At 43.3% G+C, this 14,213-nt stretch overlaps 1 long non-coding RNA gene across 3 annotated transcripts in view; it reads right to left on the bottom strand.

The window, feature by feature from the left end:
- Window positions 1–9,377, bottom strand: part of LOC310763021 — a 32,830-nt gene extending 23,453 nt beyond the window's left edge. For all 3 annotated transcript variants that reach the window (XR_014548382.1, XR_014548383.1, XR_014548384.1), the window contains exons 1-2: window positions 9,293–9,377; window positions 1,897–2,012 (exon numbers count right to left, since the gene is read on the bottom strand). This is a non-coding gene — a long non-coding RNA (uncharacterized lncRNA). The remainder of the gene's footprint in view (window positions 1–1,896; window positions 2,013–9,292) is intronic.
- Between the last annotated feature and the right edge of the window lie 4,836 nt (window positions 9,378–14,213).

Genomic DNA, 14,213 nt, shown 5'->3' with positions numbered 1-14,213 from the left:
GCTAACCTTCCCTAGGAGTTGGGGGAAGGGGAAGCAGCAGACTTGCACGAGACTCACATGAGATATTCACCACATCATTCATAATATTCCAATCCTGATTTTCAGATCAAGCTGCATCGTAAAGCAGTCTATGATAAATCATGCTAATGATGCAAATAAGGCGCTCCTGATACAAACTGCAATTCTGAAACGCTTCATATTATTTTCTTCCTGCTGTAGGTACACCATTTAGAGCAGTGGTGGAGAACTTCAGGCCCGGGGGGCAAATGCAGCCCTCTGTAGACTCACCCAAATTTCTAATTGTCCTGCGATTTCTAGGCATGGGTCAGAAAGTTTTTCCTTTTTCTTTTGTCGTCCCACTTTCCCTGGGAAAATTCCCTGTTTACTGCTAATTGGAACTATTGTGGATTAATGTTTGTAAATTCGGCAGTAAACCATGGGTTTCCCTGAGGAAAGCGACAGCCGCCGCCCCCCCCCCCCAAGAAACCCCAATCCCATCAGACCTCTGCCTAAAAATAACAGGACAATGAGAAGTGTGGGTGAGCCCTCTGTTGTGTATTCAGTGGTCTGTGTTTGCCTGAGCTTGAGTCTAGACTAAGGATTCTGAGCCCCTGTGTTCTGATTCGATACATGATATCCAATCATGTACCATTATCAGGTTTTGGGCTACTGGCATTGGCTCTTAAACTCTGAGTTACGATTTGCAGCTTGCAGGTTTAGACAGCCAATCACATTGAGAGTGGGAGTGGTCCAAGCCTTTAGAAATACATATAAGCAGTTGCTTTGCCCCTGTTGTTCAGTTCTGTTAGCTCAATAAAGTCTCTTACTGTGATTACTGTGTCTCACCTCACACAAACCCATATACTCTTCACCCTCTGTCTGGCCCTTGAGACTTTCCACCAGGCTACACCCCCGCTCAGCTACACCCCTACTTCATACCCTCCTTGAGAGCTTCGGGTCTTCCTCCTCATATGAATCCACTTGCATGGAAGGGGGAAGGAGGATCACACGTTCATGACCTGCCCCCTGTATTGCATCATTGTTGCCTGATTGACATGCCTCTCACATGTTTCAAGGGTAACTTTTGCCATGTGGCAAAATGTAAGCATTTCAAATCCTGATCTCTCAAAGCTCTCAGTTGCATGAGGAGCCTGCATGCTTACAGCAAGATCCCCACTTGCAGAAGTCACCCTTATCAAGGTGCATAGATCGGGCAATGGTGACACGACAGAGGGGAGTGGTGACCCCACTCTCTTCCCTCATGCGATTGCAGGTGCGCAAGGGGGGAAAGCTGAATAAGGCCAATGCCATGCTAATTCATCTGGATTTATTGGGAATCACAAAGGCCACAAGAGTCTCCATACTAAATGTTCCACTACAATTGCAGCAGATGGGTGAAATCGTATCCCAAATGCTCCCCAGTGTCTGGAAGCAGCAGTTCACGGTCTCTTAACATGGAGTTTTACCAGCTGTTTTGGAGGCTGTGTAGAGATAGGGAAGCTGTTGAATCCTCCGGCAGGCAGACTTTGGGGGTTTCCTATATTCCAACATAGATATCCAAAGTTGCACAAAGTTAACTGAGCAAAGATTTCTACTTCTGAATCTACAGCACATGCTCTGTGCTGACGAATCATTTTCCAGGCTCCATGATAGCAGATCATTATTATTAGACAAGATGTATTAAGGAAGCACTTAGATTTTCAGAGAACAGATTTCTCATCCTACTGCATTATATTGCAATGCAGCAACAGAGACCATTCTGGAATTGTGGTAACACTTGCTAGGTAAACAGAGTATAGTAGTACTGTATTAGGTTTCATCTGAGAGTGTTTTAATGGTACCGCCTCACATACCATCTGTTTGAATGATTTAAAACTCTATACTGGGCTGGCTTACCTTATGACACCCTGAGATGAATTGACTACAAGTTCAGTGAAGGGGAGATATCTATATCCATCCTCTGGCAATCAGCCCCATTGTCCACAATCTTGCCATATACAATACAGCAGAGCCTGGGAATAAAAACAGAAGAAGGACCCTGTTAGTTCATACCAAAGACATATCTAATCCAATGTTCTGTTTCTGACTGTGGCCTGCTAGATGCCTCGGGGAAGCAAAACATTCCTCCTCTGTTGCCTGCTATTTAGATGTAGGCTTATAGGTAAGAATAAATATAGGGCAGGAAACCTGTAACCCTCAACTCCCATCACATTTGAGTCCTGGCCATGCAGCCTGTGGCTGATGTGAACTGGAGTCTGAAGGTCAACTGGTTCCCCACCCTGTCAGTAGACCTATATCCCATTAATTAATTTAAAAGTCATTTAATATGGTGGTTATCACCACATCTGGTGGCACTGTATACCATGTATCCATTAGGGATTGGGTGAAGATTTGCTTTTTGTGGCTGTTGCTGTTCTGTTATGAACCTACCACCAAGCTGTTGCCAATGTTCTGCAGAATTACTCAACTGTGATCATAACATCTCTGCCTGCATGCTTTGCAACTTTCCATGGAGAATCATTGCATTGGTGCTGAATACTCAGGTGCACTGGGGTTGTCAGCCATTAGCAGTGCTACCGAACTCCTGTTCTATAGTGGCAGTGACAGATGTCATGGCAGTGATGACCAGAAGGAGAAAGGCTGCAGGGAGCCAACAAGCCCATCACCTACAGTACCTCCTGCTGTAGGCATATGTAGCAGCAGAAGCAGCTGTATGGATGAAGTAATGCTCCATTTACAACTCAGTCATCTGTCTCCTTCACCTGCTCACTCAAGAAGGCATGCAGATGTGTTATGCAGCAGGCAAGGATGGACTGATAAGATCACTGCAGAGAGAATGTACAGGAGGGTCCGTGACTATCCTGCTTCAGTGAGGTTGCGCAAGTGCAACGTCTGGAGTCAGAAGTGACAGCCTTAACATTCAATACTGAGTAGCATTGAAGGCTCAGCTGCAAAATACTGCATCTTGGTGCGATATATTTTTTTAAGTCACACATGTTCGAAACTAGCATATAGAGTTGGCAGGCTCTCACTCAGAGACCCAATTGTCACTTCAAGGCTGCAACCATCTTATGCAAGCTTCCCTAGAGATGATCCCACTGAACTCTATGAGCCCGAGTAAACAAGCTTGGAGTATCAAATTGTCATTTTAATTTCCCCCTCACGTGCAACCACACTGATTTGCCACTTTTACAAAATGGAACCTCCAGGTTTAGAGGCACAGGGCCACTGAATAACAAGTCTTGGGAACAAGCAGCAGACGAGGGCTGCTGCTTCCAGGAACCACTGCCCAGCTTCTGAGAAGTATCTGGCTGGTCACTGCAAGCAACAGAATGCTAGACTAGCAGGGCCTTTGAACTGATGCAGCTGGGCTTTTCTGATGGCAACTAGAAGCCTTTCTTAGTCTCTCTTTGAATTTCAAGAAAAACCTGAATTTGTGTGTGTTATGGCTCCCTTAATTCCAAAGCTCCACTCCATGCTTCTCTCCCGATATTAGCCAAATCATGCCCCACTGTTAGCCAGTAACTAAGGCCGCCATCACAAAAATTAGAGGACTAGGCCACCCTGCAATGCTAACACTGCTTCTGAGCCTCCAACAGACACTGTCCATATATCATTTACTAGATTTGAATGAACTGTAGGGGTTGGCCTCATGCAAGGGGACAAAATCCTTAAAGCTCCATGTAATCCTTTTTTTAATCCAAACTGCTCAAGACGAATCATTTGGGGACTATGGTTTCGATGTAAAGTATAAATGCCAGCCACATAAATCATAGATGATACGTAACCCTCTTCAGGCTGCATTTGTGAGGCCTCCAACAATTTACCAGCAGATGGAACTAAAAAGCAGAGAGTGTTTCCTTCAAGGAACGTTATACATCTGGTCATCTTATGCATAAAGACTTGGGAGGCAGGTGCCCTTCGGTCTGTTTGTTTTAAAAATTCAGCTTCTTGCCCATCAGGGTGCTTTTGTGTGAAATACCTTATTCAGATCATAGGTTCATATTTTATAGGGAAGAAACCCAGGCTCTATACTTCAAGGGTACAGAGGATCCACAGCTATACTCTGCATAGATAAGGTCCCAAGCCTAGTTAGTCAGCACCTCTGGCTAAAGCATCTCATATTTCAGGGCCAGGGAAAAATTCTGCCGGAAATCCTGGAGAGCTACAGTCGGAGAAGTTACTGGGCAAGATATATCAGTGATCTAATTTAGCATAAGCCAGCTTCTTACAGTCATAACCATGTTGTTCCATTAATATATAAACTTTTGGCTCTGCTGATAAGTGACAAGTTAATGCTACAGTCCTAAACACACAGACATGCACACACCTTCTTAAATTAGCACTGTGATTCTGAGTACGCACACTTGAAGTCATAGGATAAGACTAAGTTAATCAATTGTCCAGAGTGCCTCCCGAAATATAAAGGGAATATTTGCTCCATAGTATTAGGTTAATAACAGTTTCACTGGCATGGTTTCCCTCAGAGAACCTTGAGAATTGTATTTTGGTAGAGGCGCTGAAGATTCTCTGTTAGAAATCCCTAATCTCCCTACCCTTTGCAGAACTACAGAACTACACCAAATATTTCACTGTAGGCATGGGCTCCATCAACACAGCTGATTTTATGTCAGCGTTTCGATTCATTAAGTTGACGTCAATAGACCACTGCAGCCAAGCCCCTTTTTAAGCATGAGATGTCAAGAGCTTCCATTTAAGCCACATCCTTATTGTTCCCAGTCATAATGCTTGAGTAACAAAGGCTAAACGTGCAGGTGGGATCCAAGTGGGTGGGATTTGTATATCAAATGCCTAGAAGTGTTGCCGGACAAAGTGCCTTGTCTTTCATTGAATGGCTTTTCGTACATAATTTCACCCCTTGCAAAATGTCTCATGAGTCAATTCAAGTGCTATGCATAAATCTCAGCATGGTTCTGACGTGAATCATTTCCCCCTACTATCCAATATTAAACTCAGCACTTAAGGCAGGGAGTGGCGGAATAACATTTCATTGAAAACAGTTTGCACCTTGGCAAATAAATTACATGTTCCAAAAATTACATACGGGAAAAGCCTGTTCCCCCACCCCTAGCTCTGGTACATGGTTTTAGCCTATCATTGGGATTCCTTGCCCTGCTGCCTAACTGATTTGCTTAACTGATCAGGATGTTGTGGAGATTCATCACGTATGGATGGAGGTCGAATTCAAACATATCTTCATCTAGAATAAACAGGAGTGGCATGTCCCATTTCACTGCCAGAGGTAAAACAGTAATGTGCTGCTATGCTGCCACAGAAGCCTCCCTTATCTGGTGGTGCCCGCAAAGCAGAGGCAATGGCAACAGATTCTGGCAAGATCTCATGAGATTTCACAAGCTCTCACGGGCCAGCCCTGAGGAGAAGCAACATATAATGGTCCTTTGCAGAGATGTATCACTCTGAAATATAACTACCCCAGTGCCTAGTAGCTATTAGAAGATACTCAGTCCACACCGAGATCCAGCTTGGCTGTGCATTACATTGGGAATGGGGGTCTTGAGAGTGCTGCTCACATATCCTAAGCTCAGTGTAGGCAGGCTTCTCCCAAAGTTAAAGTCATCAGGTACTTGCTAAAAAAATCCTCTAGGTTTCTGCTCCCTTATCAAACTTTGTTGTTGTTGTTCTTTAATCATTTAGTCGTGTCCGACTCTTCATGACCCCATGGACCAGAGCATGCCAGGCACTTCTGTCTTCCACTGCCTCCCGCAGTTTGGTCAAACTCATGTTGGTAGCTTCGAGAACAATGTCCAACCATCTCGTCCTCTGACGTCTCCTTCTCCTTCTGCCCTCCATCTTTCCCAACATCAGGGTCTTTTCCAGGGAGTCTTCTCTTTTCATGAGGTGGCCAAAGTATTGGAGCCTCAGCTTCACGATCTGTCCTTCCAGTGAGCACTCAGGGCTGATTTCCTTAAGAATGGAGAGGTTTGATCTTCTTGCAGTCCATGGGACTCTCAAGAGTCTCCTCCAACACCATAATTCAAAAGCATCAATTCCTCGGCAATCAGCCTTCTTTATGGTCCAGCTCTCACTTCCATACATCACTACTGGGAAAACCATAGCTTTAACTATACGGACCTTTGTTGGCAAGGTGATGTCTCTGCTTTGTCATTGCTTTTCTCTCAAGAAGCAGGCGTCTTTTAATTTTGTGACTGCTTTCACCATCTGCAGTGATCATGGAGCCCAAGAAAGTAAAATCTCCCACTGCCTCCATTTCTTCCCCTTCTATTTGCCAGGAGGTGATGGGCCCAGTGGCCATGATCTTCGTTTTTTTGATGTTGAGCTTCAGACCATATTTTGCGCTCTCCTCTTTCACCCTCATTAAAAGGTTCTTTAATTCCTCCTCACTTTCTGTCATCAAGGTTGTGTCATCTGCATATCTGAGGTTGTTGATATTTTTTCTGGCAATCTTAATTCCGGCTTGGGATTCATCCAGCCCAGCCTTTCACATGATGAATTCTGCATATAATTTAAATAAGCAGGGAGACAATATACAGCCTTGTCGTGGCTTGCCAGTTCCTGCTCCAGGTGGATCAAGTTTCGTCAAAACTCTCCACTATGACCTGTCCATCTTGGGTGCCCTGCACGGCATAGTTCATAGCTTCTGAGTTATTCGAGCCCCTTCGTGATCCATGAAGTGGCTTATCAACCTACAAGACCTAAAATTGACTTATTAACAGTTTGACTGAAATTGGATTAAGAGCTCTTGAAACCTGTTTCCCCTCTTATTTGTGGTAAGCTAAGTGATGGTGGAATGCACCCAAAAGCCTGGGATAACCATTGATAACAAATCCCTCTGCAAACAAACCAGAGGAAATGCTCAATAAACAGGTAATCTGGAAGAGGCATGCATCATTAAAACTGAAGGGTTTATATATTTACATTCTTATCCATACATCCATTATTTAAAAAAGAAGCCTCCCTATTCATAGGGGAAGTTTATTGGGAGGGTAGCCTAGCCATCTCCCTTTTTCCTTAAGGGAATTTTGGTGCCAAATGCCATCTGCCAACTGTTTGGAGAGTTTCTGAGCCTGCCCTGGACCCCTGGCAGAACATCTATTGCTGGTGTGAGACCGGTGGCACCCACAACCTCCCTGCAAGACAGTTTAACTAAGAACTTGCCCCAAATTCTCTGAGTGTCCCAGGTAGGGATGTGCAGAATAGAACCTCCCCATGGAATATATCTAGTCTTATCAAAATACTTTGGGCTTCCCTCAACATTTTGTTTGAGTGGAATTCTCCTCAAAATTTCACTTTTGGTGGGGACTCTACCACACGCCACTGCAGGAAAACTATTTGCCTGCCCTGTATTTAAAAGTTAGCATGTTAATGTACACCTTTTTAAAGATCCTTTTTTAGGCTCACGTGAAGCAAAAAATAAAATCCTTATTCCCCCCCTTTAAGGTACTTGCTTGAGGAAAGCTGGTTACATCTGGGTCCCCCCCCCCATTGCATTCTCAGTGCTTTTGTATTGACAAATGCACTCCATTGGCACCTTATTTGTTTTTTTATTGGATGCAGAAGCTTGTGTTGCGTCCCCATTCCCACTGCATGTTGATGTCAGACAAATTTACATGGATGATTACTCCCTTAGCATGCTTATCCATCATCATAATGGCAAGATGTCACCATCCCAACAAACTCAAAGAGATCACCCAAATTCTCTCAGTTTGTCTAAAGGGTGCATTAACCTTCAGAGCTTGATTTATTCTTTATTTACACAACTTCAGTCTCCCAGGTGCGTGCTGTATGTTTTTACCTCACCTTTGTCTTTGAAGCAGGTGAGTTTTCATTGTTTCTAATACCTCATTTATCCTGAGCAGCTGGAATATGTCATTATAAACCATATCAGCCTGCCACCATTTTGTTTTCAGGCCAAAGAACCACCCATCCCTTTCCTCTTCAATTCTAATAAATAAAATAATAATAATAATAATAATAATAATAATAATAATAATAATAATGGTGTTATTATTAAGTCTCTAAGCAGCAAGCTCAGCACTTATCCAGGGTTCGGTTTCCTTGAAATGAAGGTCAGTAGAGACTGTGGTCTTTTTAGGGTATATGGCTTTATTTATACAACCTGAGCATAAGATGGAGGGGTCCATGGCATTAACACCCCAGCATCTAGTTTTACCCTAGTATCTGTCCTCTTTTGCATCTGCCTTTCACTCCTCATTAGAACTCTGTTCTCTGATATTTAATCTCCTATGTACATCAATTTTTTGTTTTGGACAGAGTAACATTTAGATGAGGAATGTTCCTTGCTGCCCCTCCCCAAATCTATCACACAGACACACAGTTCCAACCTCATATTTGGGCTGTATGCGCAGACTACATTAATCACTTGCTAGCTGCATCCCACTGATATGACCAGATGAAGGTACCATAATACTAAATCAGGTCGTTGATCTATCTAGCTCACTTTTGTCTTGCTGTGGCTGTCAGTGCCGTGAACATTGTCAGCCCTGCAACTTGAGAATTTTTGAACTAAAGGACAGAATCTGGGACCTTTTGGCTGTGGGTACGTTTTGCACATGCAGGCTATCTTTATAATGAAAGGGGTACGACAGAAAAAGGCAATCTGGTGGCTATATTCAGGACCTTGGACACTTCCATGCTGTCACTATTTTTGCAGGTGTGATTCAGTGGCACACACACACACACACACACACACACACACACACATTCAAGCTGTGCTGTTAAAGTGGATCCCACGGTCCTGCACATCAAACTTGCTCACTAAACAGGTTTTCTGGAAGCACCCCGAGACAAAATTTGTTAAGCAAACTTTTCTCTGCCCACCACCATCTCAGATAGCCTCAGATTTATGGCTTTGCCTGCTTGGATATTGTAGCTGGGCTTTTATATCATTTATAACAGAATGACATATTCATAAGAGAAAACTCTTGATTTATCTGCTTTTTAGTCTGTTGTACTTCCATTGGTTCTCTAATGAGTCACCACTATTGCTTGCCAAAATTATGTTGTTAATACCCATCGCTTGGAGTTAATTCAGATTATTGGCTACTGAATGAAAGTGGGTTGAATTTATCAGTGCCCTTTACCAGATAATTTCTAGTTATATGTTGTCTCTAAAAATATAAATTGCTCTTTTAAATGCTTACTTGTGAAGAGTACTTCAGGCATAACTTGTAAGATGTATGCTGCTCTGTCTTGTTTGAGTCAAAATAGTGATATTAGTTGAATAGAAATCCCCGCAAACACACAAATTCCTTGTCTTTTTAATTCTTACCTTTTTCTGTGCCATTGTTTCCTCTGGTTTGTCCATCTTTGTCTCTACATGGATCTGTTACATGAGTGATCCAAGCCTTTCAGGGATCCCATACTGAACAGGATGACATCACAATGCTACCTAGTCAATCATATTAGGCTACACAGTGATATCACAGAGGTGGGGTGAAAACAAACCCAATCAGCCTTCCCTGTCTCAAGGGGCTGTTGTCACAGTGAAGGAAAGGTGAAATATAAATGTAATAAAACAAGTTATGATAAATAATAGTTAGATATGCTGCTCCATGAATATATTTCTCTTCCTCAGGATTGAGAAACTAGTGGATTAGACATAACCATGACTGATAGGTGTATCAAGGGCTATTAGCCATTTTCGGTAACTGAATCTTCCCTGTTTCAGAGGCAGTATACTTGAACACTAGCAACTGGGAATGGGCAAAAAACAGAGATTGTTTTCATCCCATTCTTGTGGTCTTCTCAGAAGCAACTGGTTAGTCAAAATTGGGAAAAGGACGTTGGGCTAGATAGACCTTTGGTCTGATCAAGATGCAAGGCTGAACTCAGGCAGTAGTTGGGTGGGGTGTTCTTGTTAAGTTGTGGGTGAACATATCAGACGACACAGCGATTCTTCAAACAGCTCTTGTTTATTCACAGGCCAGAACAGAACTGAACTGTAGGGTTCAGCCAGCCTGCTTATATAGAGCTCCAGTACCATGCAACTGTAACAACTTTCTGTAACTATCCAATCACTGAACGTTACTTTCAATCCCTTATTTGCATATGCGGACCCAAGTGAAAACTATCTACAGTATCCCCCTGCTGGCCCAGGGTGAGAACTTCAGGACATAACAGTTCTTGACTTTATATTTCACTGCAATGTCTATTTTGCATGTGTTCTTCCAATAATAAAGTAGAATTACTGAGTGAGTTGGAAACACATATAAATAAACATAGACATCTTCTGAAGAGCAGCAGTGAATATGACATTAATCATTATTATGTGGCAAACAAATGCTGCTGTGTAATGACCATGCAGACTATTAGGTAAAACAAAAAGTGTTCTGGAGCTTTTGAATTGTATCTCTCTCTCCCCGCCCCCAGAGGAGAGCACTTAGGTCAAGAGTGAAATTTGATAGTTAACATAGGAAGCCTGTGGATACCATCAAAATATACCTGAATGTTAAAAGAACAGCAGGTTACATTTTTTACCCAAAGTGTGGTTTAGTCCAGGTGGTATCTTAATTTTGTGAGGGGTTTTTTTAAAGTCTCCTTACTGGGTCAAAAGCCTTCAATAGAGGCAGAAGTGAGCATTTAAATAAGAGTGGTCAATAGAGGAAGCTTTTTATCAAGTAAAATTCTGTTTTGTACTATGTCTTGAAGTGTGGAATCAAATTCATTTTCATTTCATTTTCCTAATGCTCAGTAAGGTTTTGCAGCTCAGGAGCACAATACAGTGGTACCTTGGTTTACGAATTTAATCCATTCCGGAAGTCCATTCTTAAACCAAAACCATTCTTAAACTGAGGCACGATTTCCCTAGTGAGGCCTCCCGCTGTCGGTGCCCTTCCACTATTTGGCTTCCGTTCTTAGACCAAGGTAAAGTTCGCAAAGTGGGACACTACTTCCGGTTTTGCGGAGCTCGTAAACCGAATAGTTTGTAAACAGCGCTGTTCTTAAACCGAGGTACCACTGTATCTCAAGGACTGCCTCTTTCCATAGGAACCTACCTGGAACCTGAGATCACCACCTGAGGTCCTTCTTCATGTGCCTCCTCCATGAGATATCTGGAGGGTGGCAACACAAGCGTGGGCCTTTTCTTTAGTGGCTTCCCTGCCATTACACATCTTTAGACACTAGGTGAATATATTCCTCTTCAACCAGGCCTTGGGCTGATCAATGTCAGGTACCCTTTTAAATGTGTTGTGGGAGGGGGGAATTATTGGTTTGTTTTTGGTCTTATTTTTATTAAGTATTTTGTTGGGGGGGGTGTATTGTAATTTTTTTGTTGTGAACCGCCCTGAGATCTACAGATAAAGGGTGGTATACAAATTTAATAATAATAATAATAATAATAATAATAATAATAATAATAATAATAATACAATGGCATGTATTTCCTCATCGTCATCTTGTTGAAGCAAACTTCACCAGCCTGGTGCCCTCAAATGGCTGTCTGGTGGCGGATGGGAACTGTCTTCTAAAACACATGGAGGGCACCAGGTTGGCAAAAACTGTCAAAAAGCTCTCCTACAGGCAACATATAAGTTTTCTCTTTGCTTGAATGGAGGATGCCATGGAAGGCTGAGAGCACAACTGGGCAGATTAGGATCTAGTTTGGGGTCCCCCCTAATAGAATCTCAAACTTAGCTGGAGCCAAGTTGAAAATAGCACCTTAGAAAGAATCGCAGACATACACCTAAAATTAGAGCTAATCTGAGTTGGGATCCAACAACAACTGGAGAGCCAAAGGTGTCCCATCACTGTACTAGAGGCTGCCTTTTGCTTTTAAAAACAAGGAAAAACACAAGAGAAGAGTGGCAAACAGCTGTGAATATCATGTAGTTTGATCACAAGAAACAATGTTTAGTTTCATTTGCTTGTGCATTTGGCGAAGTGTCACTGGGACTTCCCCAAAGTGTTCTTGGTATGTTTTGTTTTTGCATTAAATGTCGCCTGTCATTTGGAAGGCATCTTCCATCCGAGTCGCTTTATAATTTGTTCATACAGTCGACAGCCCTGGAGATAACAGAAAAGCTCCATTTGTGTCTGTCTAACTGCTGAGTAATTTCCTCTGAAGAAGAGCCTTCCTGTTCAAAATGTGAATGGATTCAGCATGGAGCAGCACATTTAAGAAAGTTTTGACACCTGATGGTTTGGGCTTCTCATATTTTCCTCTCAAAAACTCAAGAACCCAATGCATTATCTCAAAATACGTGGGACAGGAGCTCCCAGTTTTGCTATGAATGAAACTTATGGCAATTCTAGTGCACAACGGAATGCCAGTAAGAAAATGAATGGAGGATATCAGTTATACAGAGCTTCCACAGGGCTATGGGTTGGTTAGAGATGCTCCCAAAATTCTTCTCATCCAGATTTCTTCCTGGATTATGGCATTCCAAATTAGCTGGCCTTATTTCCAGAGTTGGATCCAGATCTAGAGGGCAACCCATACCTCCTTAGCACCAGGCAGTGGAGGGTTGGATTGGGTCAACGTGTCCTTCCACACTGCCCTGCCAGTCTCCACTAGCACAGAGCTCCCCCTTTCATCCCACCAAATAGATGAGCAGTCAAAAATACCACTGGCAGGACCCTCACTAGTGGAAGTCAACAGAAAGTCCCACTGGATCCTGAGCCAGTCCTAATGTTGCCACATGATCTGATTTAGGCCTGATCATTGTTCCATTAAGTTCTGCCACAATTGTGTTCCTGTTATTTCCAGCTAACACAGATTCCTGAGTATGCACATTTTCCTGCAATTTCGAGTTCCTTCCATTCATTCATGCACCCTGGCCCCCCGGTCCCGCATTCTACATTGTTAATAGGCATGCACAACAAATAAAGTACTGCAACAACAACCAGAAAAAAGCAACCTTAATGTAGACATGATTGCATCAAAGTTCTTTTTCTTGGGTGTTTGACATCTGCACTTCAGCATATTAAGAGACTGCAAAAAGAATCGTGATAAGACAGGTATTCAAATCGGTACTATTTTTCTAGAATAAGAGGTGCTGGAACTCACAATGAACACCTCCCTTGTTTTCTTAGAATGGCAATGGCTCCCACCTGAGAGGTGCCAGAACTGAGTTCCTGTGAGCTCTCCCTGAAAAAAGCCCTGTATACAACCACACCTTTTGTTTGCAGAGCATATTGCTCACTGGGGAGGCAGAAAGACCACACAAATGAAATGGAAGCAGCAGTTACAAGTTGCTCTGCATGCTCCAGTTCCAAATGTAATTTTAGAAATTATCCAAGTTAAATCAGAATTCAGGAGCAGCGCAAAACAGGAGAGAGCAAACCCATGGAACGATAACACAATAGGGGGAATTCTCTCATCCTTAGGCATTGGGGGGCACCTAACATCAAGTATTGCTGTCACTTAGGGAGCAGGCAGGAGCAAGTTTTTAAAGATTACTCAGGAATTTTAACAGGTCTCATTTAACTGAGCACGTTTCACAGCACTATCCTGTGTCTGTCTACTCAGGAGTAAGTCCAACATGCATCATATACATTTTAAATCAAATTATTCTACTAACAAGTCTTCCTGGCTGTGAACGTAACCACCAAGAAGCCCTTGTAATATTATAGATCGGGGTGGCGAACCCTTTGAGGGTCAGAGGGTTGAATTAACCTTGGATAACCCCATGGGGGGGCTGCATGCCAACAGTTTGTGTGACCTCCCTACATTCTTGCACACATGCACATAGACATACATAAAGGTAAAGGTGACCCCTGACCATTAGGTCCAGTCATGACCGACTCTGGGGTTGCGGTGCTCATCTCGCTTTATTGGCCGAGGGAGCCGGCGTACAGCTTCCCGGTCATGTGGCCAGCATGACTGAGCTGCTTCTGGCGAACCAGAGCAGAGCACGGAAACGCCATTTACCTTCCTGCCAGAGTGGTACCTATTTATCTACTTGCACTTTGATGTGCTTTCGAACTGCTAGGTTGGCAGGAGCAGGGACTGAGGAACGGGAGCTCACCCCGTTGCGGGGATTCGAACTGCCGACCTTCTGACTGGCAAGTCCTAGGCTCTGTGCTTTAACCCACAGCGCCACCCGCATCCCTATAGACATACATACCCCCCCATTAGCCATGTAGGTCAGCTGAGGGAGGGGGGAAACTATCTCCCCTCCTCACATCAAATTATCCTCTCCCCCTTCCCTTTATCCTTCACACATTGCTCGGGAAATCTGCACATTCCT

The sequence above is a fragment of the Podarcis filfolensis genome (genome assembly GCF_964270895.1).
Source record: "Podarcis filfolensis genome assembly, chromosome: 5".
Lineage (NCBI taxonomy): Eukaryota > Metazoa > Chordata > Lepidosauria > Squamata > Lacertidae > Podarcis > Podarcis filfolensis.
This window is presented reverse-complemented; position numbering and strand designations above follow the sequence as displayed.